Below are 11,204 nucleotides of genomic sequence, written 5' to 3'. Positions count from 1 at the left end.
TCTTCGTAATAACTACTTTAGTGTGGCAAATGTTACATTTTCTTTTAACATCTTTCTTCCAAGCAGCATCACTACAGTGTTGTTGTGCTTTCATTCAGCAAAAAGAGCAGATAGTGTCACTCACAAATATGCTCACAGTATACATATTTATAAACAAACAAACAAACAAACAAACAAACAAAAACAGCTGTTATATGCCATCTAATTTTCTGGTGGTGCTTAAACAAGAACTCGAGGCACATTATCTCTTACATTTGCATGAGATTTATGGATGCTGATGAAGGTTCAAATATTTTCAGTGTCAAAATGTATTTTGCTGACAGTCTGAACCATCGATAAAATATTGCATATATAAGTGGATTCATACAGGAATTCATGCATACAATCCAATCCATTACATTAATTATAAGAGATTAATTTTCATTATGCCCAACGGAAAGAGAAGTTAAATAGTATGGCATCCAGCAAAGAAGATAAACCAGTACTACAATCCCTAAGGTTCTTGCAGCCTTTCTTTCTGATTTGGCCTTTTTGTCTGTGACTGAATTTAAACGCTTAGCTTGATAGTTTGCTACAAAGCAGATTTTCACATTTAAAGGAATAATTATAGAACAAGGTACAACTAAACAAACAAAGTAATCTAGTATTATATTTTCAGAATTAAAAGAAAGTATGCATTCTCCAATACATGTGTGGTTCCTCTCTGGATACAGTATAAACTCATTCAACAGATAAACAATATAAATGAAGGATAATACCCAGTTCACAACAATAGAAACAATAGCTCTGTTATTATTGACTTTCATTGGATATCGCAAAGGGTCATTCACAGCAATGTATCGATCCACAGATATAATAATCATATTACCAAGAGCTGCTGTTACAACCACATAAAGAATAAGAAGAAATATAGAGCAAAATATTTCTCCAAAGTACCAGCATGGCTCAATCAGTTTCATTCCCTGCACGGGCATGAGAATCAGTCCTGCGATCAGATCAGCCACTGCCAGAGAGAGGATCAGCACATTGGTGGGAGTGTGGAGCTGCTTGAAGTGCGAGATGGAGATGATCACCAACAGGTTCAGAAACACGGTGAACACTGATGATACAGCGATGAAAATGTACACAATGATGTACTCCGCTTCAGGTCGGATACTTCTGCTACAAGACAAATTGTTGTTTGGAAAGCAGTATTGGATTGTTTGATTGTCCATGTGTGTCACTCCCCAGTTAGACATTTCCATGATTGATCTATCTTGGAGAGTAGACTCTGTGTGAGGATGCCACTGATTTGACTCAGTTTTATACTTACAGAAGCTCAGCGACCACCTCATTTTACCATGGTGTTTGAATATTCAAATCAGCCAACCCACTAGTTCAATATTCATAGACCTATCAAGTCAAGTCAAGTCAAGTCAACTTTATTTATATAGCGCTTTTCACAAAGTAGATTGTTTCAAAGCAGCTTTACAGTGTTAAACAGGAAAATAATGCAGCATAATTTTATTCAGCCGCATAGCCACTCCGGAAAAAACGTTGATGTCATCAGCCCATCTCAACCATCACACAGCGACAGTGTGTGCTTTAGATCAATAATTCGATCAGTAATTTAGTTTAAATGGTTAATTTAGTTTATTATTTAGATTTATTTCAATGTTTATTTGAAAAATTTAGTGTCCCCAACTGAGCACGCCAAGCCAGAGGCAACAGTGGCAAGGAAACCAAAACCCCATCAGGTGACCTAATGGAGAAAAAAAAACCTTGGGAGAAACCAGGCTCAGTCGGGGTGCCAGTTCTCCTCTGGCCAATTAACAAACAGTGTATGATTATTATTATTATTCTGGCAGCTTTACAGCTCAGAGGTCATAATAGATCAGAATATTCGAGGGACCGGGGGCAACATGCTGGAGACGGGTTTATTGAGGATGATGTTGATTAAATAATTATTAAAGTGCAATATTCGAATGATCTGAGTCAACACGCCGGAGACGGGTTTACTGAGGATGCCGTGTCGATGAGGCAGTTGCAGGGGGAGTCTAATCACGGTCTCTCAGACACTTCGGGGGCCTGTGTTGGTCTTCTCTGGGCGCAGGTCCACCATCTGATCTGGATACGGCCCGGATCCGGCTGACTGCAGTAAACCTCGGGGTAAAACAGAGAGACTATCATTAGCGTAGATGCCATTCTTCTGATGATGTAACGAGTACATCAGGTGTTATGGGAAGTGTTCCTGGTTCCGGCTGACCTAGTTAATGCAGCCTAACAATCATTTCATTGAAAAAGTGTTTTATGTTTATGCCACATTAAAGAGATGTGTTTTTAGTCTAGATTTAAACTGACAGAGTGTGTCTGCTTCCCGAACAATGTTAGGAAGACTGTTCCAGAGTTTTGGAGCTAAATAGGAAAAGGATCGACCGCCTGCAGTTGATTTGGATATTCTCGGTATTATCAACTGGCCAGAATTTTGAGACCACAGTAGACGTGATGGAGTATAATATGTTAAGAGCTCGCTCAAGTATTGGGGAGCTAAACCATTTAGTGCTTTGTAAGTAATAAGTAAGATTTTAAAATGTATGCAATGTTTAATAGGCAGCCAGTGCAGTGTTGACAGAACTGGGCTAATATGGTCACACTTCCTGGTTCTAGTAAGAACTCAAGCTGCTGCGTTTTGGACCAGCTGGAGTTTATTTATTAAGCGAGCAGGGCAACCACCCAGTAGAGCATTACAATAATCTAGCCTTGAGGTCATGAACGCATGAACTAACTGTTCAGCATTTTGCATTGAGAGCATGTGCCGTAATTTAGATATATTTTTAAGATGGTAGAAAGCAGTTTTACAGATGCTAGAAACGTGGCTTTCAAACGAAAGATTGGTATCAAAGAGCACACCCAGGTTCCTCACTGACGACGAGGACTTGACAGAACAGCCATCAAGTGTTAGACAGTATTCTAGGCTACTACTTGTGGAGCTTTTTTGTCCAATAATTAAAAATTCATTTTTTTCTGAATTGAATTATCAGATCTACATTCTAATAAACCTTTCATAAAATACATTTTCATAAAAAATAAAAAAAAGCTTTCACATGCTTAATACCAATTCAAGATGGAAGTTTTTTTTTTTTTTTTAATATAATACCAGTATAAAACTATATTAGTATACCGACACATTGGAAGCACTGTATCTAATCCACAAAGTCACAGCCGGTTCATTGAGTGATGTAACTCTGTGAAACGTCGTGCAACAGACGATTTACTGTCAGCTCTATCAATGACACTTCTATCTTTGTAAATCTAGAATCTGAGCTGACGGTTGTTTTTTGTTATTGAAGAGATAGGAAGGTAAATATAACCAGTTTTGGTGAGGGTTACTCTTAAAAGCAATGTTGTGTTTCACCCAAAAAATAATTCATTACATTACTTAGTGATTAAGTAAACCCCCCCTGTTTAACGATTAAACTGAAGAAAACTGAGGTGAGGACTCATGTGCAGTGAAGAAAATTTAATAAAACAAATATAACAGGAAACAAAAACACATAAATAAACACATAATAAACACATAATAAGAATAACAGAATACAACCTTAAACAAACCAACAGGAATCACAGGGAAACAATACAACGACAATAAACAATACAATGATCCAACGAAGACTGAACACAGAAAGGAACTTATAAAGGGGACAAATCAAGCAGGGAAATGAGGGAACACAGGTGGGGCAAATAAAACCAATAACGAGATAACATGGGGGTAGGATCTAGACAAAGACAGGAAAATTACAAAACACAACATGTGCTACACGAGACAGGACAGGCATGTGACATTACCCCCTCCTTAAGGAGCGACTACCAGACGCTCCACTAGGGACTGGAGGGACAGACCAGGGAGGAACGGGAGGGATGGGAGGGACAGACCAGGGAGGGACAGGGGAAACAAAAAGTTCAGGTGGCTAGGGCGGCACGCAGAGTTCAGGCGGCCAGGGCGGTGCGGGCAGAGCAGGGCGCCAGGGCGGCGGGGGCAGAGCAGGGTCCACCGGAACAGGGTCCACCGGAACTGGGACCACCGGAACTGGGACCACCGGAACTGGGACCACCGGAACTGGGACCACCGGAACAGGGACCAGAACAGGGACCACCGGAACAGGGACCACCTGAACGGTCGCAGAGGGAGTCTTTTTCCTCTTCCTCTGCCAAACTCGGGACAAGGGGGAGTCCACCAGAACAGGGTCCACCAGAACTGGGTCCGTCCACTGGAACGGGGTTCGTCCACCGGATCGGTCGCAGAGGGAGTAATTTTTCCTCTTCCTCCGCTTCAAAACTGCCGAACTCAAGACCACCAGAACAGGGTCTACCGGAACAGGGTCCACCGGAACTGGGACCCCCGGACTCAATGCCCTGGCCAACCATTGTAAGGCAATCACCTCCAGAATGGTCTCTGGGCTTGGGACCACCAAAGTCGAGTCCTTCCTCTGCTGAGTCCACATAAGGTCAGATCGTTATGTCACGTATCACTTAGAGAAACTTAGATGAGGACTCATGTGCAGAGGAAATGGGGATTTATATAGAAAATAAAGAGAAATACAAAGTAACAGAATCAAACTCAAACATACCAAACTTGAAATCACAGGGAGACGGAGACGAGACAAGACAAGACAAGACAAGACAAGACAACGATCCGAACACAGACTGCAAACACAAAGGAACTTATAAAGGGGACAAATCAGGCAGGTAATAAGGGAACAACAGGTGGGGCAAATGAAACCAATAATGAGATAACAAGGGGGAGGGATCGGACAGAGACACGAGCACATGGCCCAAAAACAACACACCATATGTGCTCCACAAGACAGGACAGACATGTGACAAGTCCTCATTAGGCTTGTTCGACTTCACCTAGCAATGCGCAGACCGATCAGCGGCTGACTTGAAGCAGTGCATGCTGGTTAGAAATTAGGTCCGACTTTCGGCTGCGCCGACGCCACGGGACAGTGACGTATGTCAACAAAGTGCCGCGAAAGCGATTCGAGAGCAGCCGGCTAACACAGCCGGTGCAGTTTCTACAGAACAGCTGCATAAGGCTGCACGGACTCTGATGACGACACAGCTGTTCCCCGATCGGCCAGATTTACCGCATGACAGCGATCACGTGTGTTTCGTGTTTATTCTAAAACCTTCATCTCCACTAATGCACACCCGGGCCCTTAAAACAGCAGCCAGAAAAAGGGAGCGCAGCTGGAAGAAAACAAAATTAGAGGTATTTCGTAATTCGTGGAAAGAGCACATGATCACATACAGAAAGGCCGTAAAAACTGCTAGATCTGCTTATTTTTCAACTCTCTTGGAAGAAAACAAACACAACCCAAGGTATTTATTCGATACAGTGGCTAAATTAACCAAAAATAAAGCTTCAACTTCTGATGATTGTAAACGGCACAGCAGTAATGACTTTATGAACTTCTTCACATGTAAGATTGATAATATTAGGAAAAAAATGTTAACCATGCAGCCGTCTACTACAGTATCACATCAGACAGAGCATTGTAGTGTCACTGAGGAAAAATTACACTCATTCACTGCTATAGGAGAAGAAGAATTGGCTAAACTCGTTAAATCATCAAAATCGACAACATGTATGCTCGACCCTATACTGACTAGGCTATTAAAAGAGATGCTACCAGAGGTCATAGATCCTCTTCTTAATATAATTAATTCATCTTTGTCATTAGGATATGTACGAAAACTTTTAAGTTGGCTATTATTAAACCACTTATTAAAAAAACGCAACTTGATCCTACAGAATTAGTCAATTATAGACCAATCTCAAATCTACCCTTCCTGTCAAAAATACTTGAAAAGGCAGTGTCTTCACAATTATGTTCCTTTTTAGAAATAAATGGTATCTGTGAGGATTTCCAGTCAGGATTTAGACCGTGTCATAGCACTGAGACTGCTCTCATCAGAGTTACAAATGATTTACTCTTATCATCCGATCGTGGCTGTATCTCTCTATTAGTGTTACTCGATCTTAGCGCTGCATTTGATACTATCGACCACAACATTCTTTTGAATAGACTCGAAAATAATGTAGGTATTAATGGAATTGCTTTATCATGGTTTAAATCATACCTATGCGACCGTTATCAGTTTGGAGTAGTAAATGAAGATATGTCACACCGATCACAAGTTCAGTATGGAGTACCACAAGGCTCAGTGCTAGGACCGCTACTCTTCACCCCGTACATGCTACCACTGGGAGATATCATTAGGAAGCATGGTGTTAGTTTTCATTGTTATGCTGACGATACTCAGCTCTATATTTCTTCACGCTCTGAAGAAACTTACCAATTCACAAGATTAACGGAATGCATAGCTGATATAAAACATTGGATGACTGGTAATTTCCTGCAACTCAATTCAGAAAAAACAGAATTTTTAATTATTGGACAAAAAAGCTCCACAAGTAGTAGCCTAGAATACTGTCTAACACTTGATGGCTGTTCTGTCAAGTCCTCGTCGTCAGTGAGGAACCTGGGTGTGCTCTTTGATACCAATCTTTCGTTTGAAAGCCACGTTTCTAGCATCTGTAAAACTGCTTTCTACCATCTTAAAAATATATCTAAATTACGGCACATGCTCTCAATGCAAAATGCTGAACAGTTAGTTCATGCGTTCATGACCTCAAGGTTAGATTATTGTAATGCTCTACTGGGTGGTTGCCCTGCTCGCTTAATAAATAAACTCCAGCTGGTCCAAAACGCAGCAGCTCGAGTTCTTACTAGAACCAGGAAGTATGACCATTTTAGCCCAGTTCTGTCAACACTGCACTGGCTGCCTATTAAACATCGCATACATTTTAAAATCTTACTTATTACTTACAAAGCACTAAATGGTTTAGCTCCCCAATACTTGAGCGAGCTCTTAACATATTATACTCCATCACGTCTACTGCGGTCTCAAAATTCTGGCCAGTTGATAATACCTAGAATATCCAAATCAACTGCAGGTGGTCGATCCTTTTCCTATTTAGCTCCGAAACTCTGGAACAGTCTTCCTAACATTGTTCGGGAAGCAGACACACTCTGTCAGTTTAAATCTAGACTAAAAACACATCTCTTTACTGTGGCATACACATAAAACACTTTTTCAATGAAATTATTGTTAGGCTGCAATAACTAGGTCAGCTGGAACCGGGAACACTTCCCATAACACCTGATGTACTCGTTACATCATCAGAAGAATGGCATCTACGCTAATGATAGTCTCTCTGTTTTACCCCGAGGTTTACTGCAGTCAGCCGGATCCGGGCCGTATCCAGTTCAGATGGTGGACCTGCGCCCAGAGAAGACCAACACAGGACCCCGAAGTGTCTGCAGAGACCGTGATTAGACTCCCCCTGCAACTGCCTCATCGACACGGCATCTCAATAAACCCGTCTCCGGCATGTACAATTAAATAATACTTAAATCGATATGTCATCCTCAATAAACCCGTCTCCAGCGTGTTGCCTCCGATCATTCGAATATTGCACTTTAATAATTATTTAATCAACATCATCCTCAATAAACCCGTCTCCAGCATGTTGCCCCCGGTCCCTCGAATATTCCGATCTATTATGACCTCTGAGCTGTAAAGCTGCCAGAATAATAATAATAATACGCTGTTTGTTAATTGGCCAGAGGAGAACTGGCACCCCGACTGAGCCTGGTTTCTCCCAAGGTTTATTTTTCTCCATTAGGTCACCTAATGGGGTTTTGGTTTCCTTGCCACTGTTGCCTCTGGCTTGGCGTGCTCAGTTGGGGACACTCAAATTTTCAACTAAACATTGAAATAAATCTAATTAATAAACTAAATTAACCATTTAAACTAAATTACTGATCGAATTATTGATCTAAAGCCCACACTGTCACTGTATGATAATTGAAATGAACTGATGACATCAGCGTTTTTTCCAGAATGGCTATACAGCTGAATAAAATTATGCTGCATTATTTTCCTGTTTAACACTGTAAAGCTGCTTTGAAACAATCTACATTGTTAAAAGCGCTATATAAATAAAGTTGACTTGACTTGACTTGACTAATGCGCACAAATCTGTTTTTTATAACAGTAAAACCTCCTTTCATGTAGTCGCGATGTCATATTGTCATGTTTATCAAAATAAAACTGATTAAAAATGTAGACCCCACTTCATTGATAGTGTAGGCTTATATGTTGAACTTTATTCTTGTACAAACAGACGCTGTATTAAGCAGTACATAAAGTATTACATGACAATAATGTCTCTGAAACATCTGTGTATTGCCAAATATTGCATTTATTTCACTTCAGCTGATAAAGTATGCAAACACAGCGCAAGCGTCACTGCGGGAAGCAGAAAGTGTCCAACTTCACGTCTCCGTTTGCAGCTCCTCCCCCCCTTCACGCGGCTACTCTCGCCGATCAGTTGCATCCAGCCGCAGCCGATGTCGAACACACCTATTGTGAGATTTGGAGTCTGTTTCAAGGTCAGGTGATGGGGGCTTGTCATGGATGACATTGTTAATGGTGGTTGAGACTTCAGATGACCATCACCTGTATATAGACAACTCCAACTCCTGCGAGGACTTCAGATGACGCAGCTCTAAATCAACATGTTCCTTTTGCAACATGCATTTCTTTTTCTATATATCCTAATCATTCTTAACAACATGTATTCTTTACTTCAATGAGCCCATTGTTTCTGCCTTAAACAATACATTGTGCATTAATATATTGTTAGCTAACTGTAGGATTTGTATTTGTACATTTCTGAAATTCATAAATTTGACACAATCTTCTCTGATAACAAATCATGTAGATTAATGCATTTTCTGTAAAGCTGCTTTGAAACTATATGCATTGTGAAAAGCGCTATACAAATAAATGTGAATTGAATTTAATTGAAAGGGTACTGTCCAAGTAACAGTTCTTTTCAGAGAGTGCAAAAACTCAGTATTTCACTATGCATATAGAAATTTAGCTGACCCTTGATGTGATCATGGGCAGCAACATAAAGTTGTTTCTCGACTAATTTGATCTAATACAAACCCGATTCCAAAAGAGTTGGGACACTGTACAAATTGTGAATAAAAAAGAATGCAATCATTTACAGTGAGACATTTTGAAATGTCAAGCCAAATATTGGCTCATTTTGGATTGCAGGTAGCAATAAGAGGCCGGAAAATGTAAATGTACATATAAGGAACAGTTGGAGGACCAGTTTGCAACTTATAAGGTCAATTGGCAAAATTATTGGGTATAAAAAGAGTGGCAGTGTCTCTCAGAAGTCAAGATGGTCAGAGGATCACCAATTCCCCCAATGCTGCGGCGGAAAATAGTGAAGCAATATCCGAAAGGAGTTTCTCAGAGAAAAATTGCAGAAGAGTTTGAAGTTATCATCATCTACAGTGCATAATATCATCCAAGATTCAGAGAATCTGGAACAATCTCTGTGCGTAAGGGTCAAGGCCGGAAAACCATACTGGATGCCTGTGATCTTCGGGCCCTTAGACGGCACTGCATCACATACAGGAATGCTACTGTAATGGAAATCACAACATGGGCTCAGGAATACTTCCAGAAATCATTGTCGGTGAACACAATCCACCATGGCATTCGCCGTTGCCGGCTAAAACTCTATAGGTCAAAAAAGAAGCCATATCTAAGCATGATCCAGAAGCGCAGGTGTTTTCTCTGGGCCAAGGCTCATTTCAAATGGACTGTTGAAAACTGTTCTGTGGTCAGACGAATCAAAATTTGAAGTTCTTTTTGGAAAAGTTGGACGCCATGTCACCCGGACTAAAGAGGACAAGGACAACCCAAGATGTTATCAGAGCTCAGTTCAGAAGCCAGCATCTCTGATGGAATGGGGTTGCATGAGTGCGTGTGGCATGTGCAGCTTACACATCTGGAAAGGCACCATCAATGCTGAAAGGTATATCCAAGTTCTAGAACAACATATGCTCCCATCCAGACGTCATCTCTTTCAGGGAAGACCTTGCATTTTCCAACTTGACAATGCCAGACCACATACTGCATCAATTACAACATCATGGCTGCGTAGAAGAAGGATCCGGGTACTGAAATGGCCAGCCTGCAGTCCAGTTCCCTTTCGAAAGGGTACTCGCGCTGCGTCAGAATGACGGTACGGGGAACGCCTCCAGCATGACAGGTGTCTGAACTACTATCGAATCACGGCAATCCTATTGACCGGTGACAGCCTATGATGTCACCAAGGTGTGACCAGAAAGTATATAAGGGTGCCTTGCAAATATGACACCGCTTTTTCGTCTTCAGGGACTGTTCTGTCTGAATGCTTCGATTATAAGTTAATCCAAATTCATTATTGTATACACACGAGCCGTGTGTTTTCTGCCTGGGATCAAGAGCATGCACAGTCAGCTCTTATGGACTTGTTTGTTTGTTTGTATAATGTGAGCGTTTGTCAATCCGAGATCGCTCCGCTCTCGTCTGGTTCTCTTCCTGAGGGAAGAGGGTTTGGCATCTGAGACTGATTATGCGGTCCCGCTCATGCTGAGGCTGAGCGCGGACGCACGTCACGGGATTCTCGGATAGAGCTCGGTGATCGTCACGGGAAGGCGTTCTTACCTCAGACGATCTGGCGGCTGACGAGACTTATCTGCAAGTGCTCTAGGGATGGCTGTGAGAAGGGAGATTAATCTTCTTAGCCATCCCGACTGTGTATGCTGAACCGTTGAATGTCCTGAAACGTGCTGCAGGCGGACTGCGGCTGCCATGTTGGCGCGTTAGAGGAGAGATCGTTTGTGTTAGATTAAACGATCAATTTCTCCCCGGCCCTAAATCATCGGTTCAGTTGGGCTATTTAGATCGAGAGGGCATGGAATAACCCAAATTCGGCTCATATTCACTGACATCAGCGGTATAACATCAGCGGTATGTCGCTGATGGCGGGAGGATAGGAGAATATTGGTATGTGTCGTCGCCACTGATTAACGGGATGTTTGCAATCTCGCATCTGGGGGGGCAAGGACACTGAGAGCTCCAACCCTGCCCCCTAAACGATGTGTCGCTTTTATGGCAAGGCATACACGGCAGCAGGTCAGCCCAGTGCTACTTACACCATGTCTGTGTTTTATGCGCACCAGGCAGGTTTGCTGAGGGATCTCAATCAGGGGATGTTCTCCTGATGTGGTGGTCGCGCAACAGGC

The 11,204-nt window shown here is 41.9% G+C and overlaps 1 pseudogene across 1 annotated transcript; it reads right to left on the bottom strand.

The window, feature by feature from the left end:
- Positions 1-248: 248 nt before the first annotated feature.
- On the bottom strand, positions 249-1,238 carry LOC307142549 (trace amine-associated receptor 13c-like; annotated as a pseudogene). The gene has a single exon. The product of its transcript is annotated as a trace amine-associated receptor 13c-like (transcript).
- Positions 1,239-11,204: the final 9,966 nt, after the last annotated feature.

Source organism: Gobio gobio, assembly GCF_949357685.1.
Source record: "Gobio gobio genome assembly, chromosome: 18".
NCBI classification, from domain to species: Eukaryota; Metazoa; Chordata; class Actinopteri; order Cypriniformes; family Gobionidae; genus Gobio; species Gobio gobio.
Note: the sequence above shows the minus strand (reverse complement) of the source record. Positions and strands in the feature narration are given on the sequence as shown.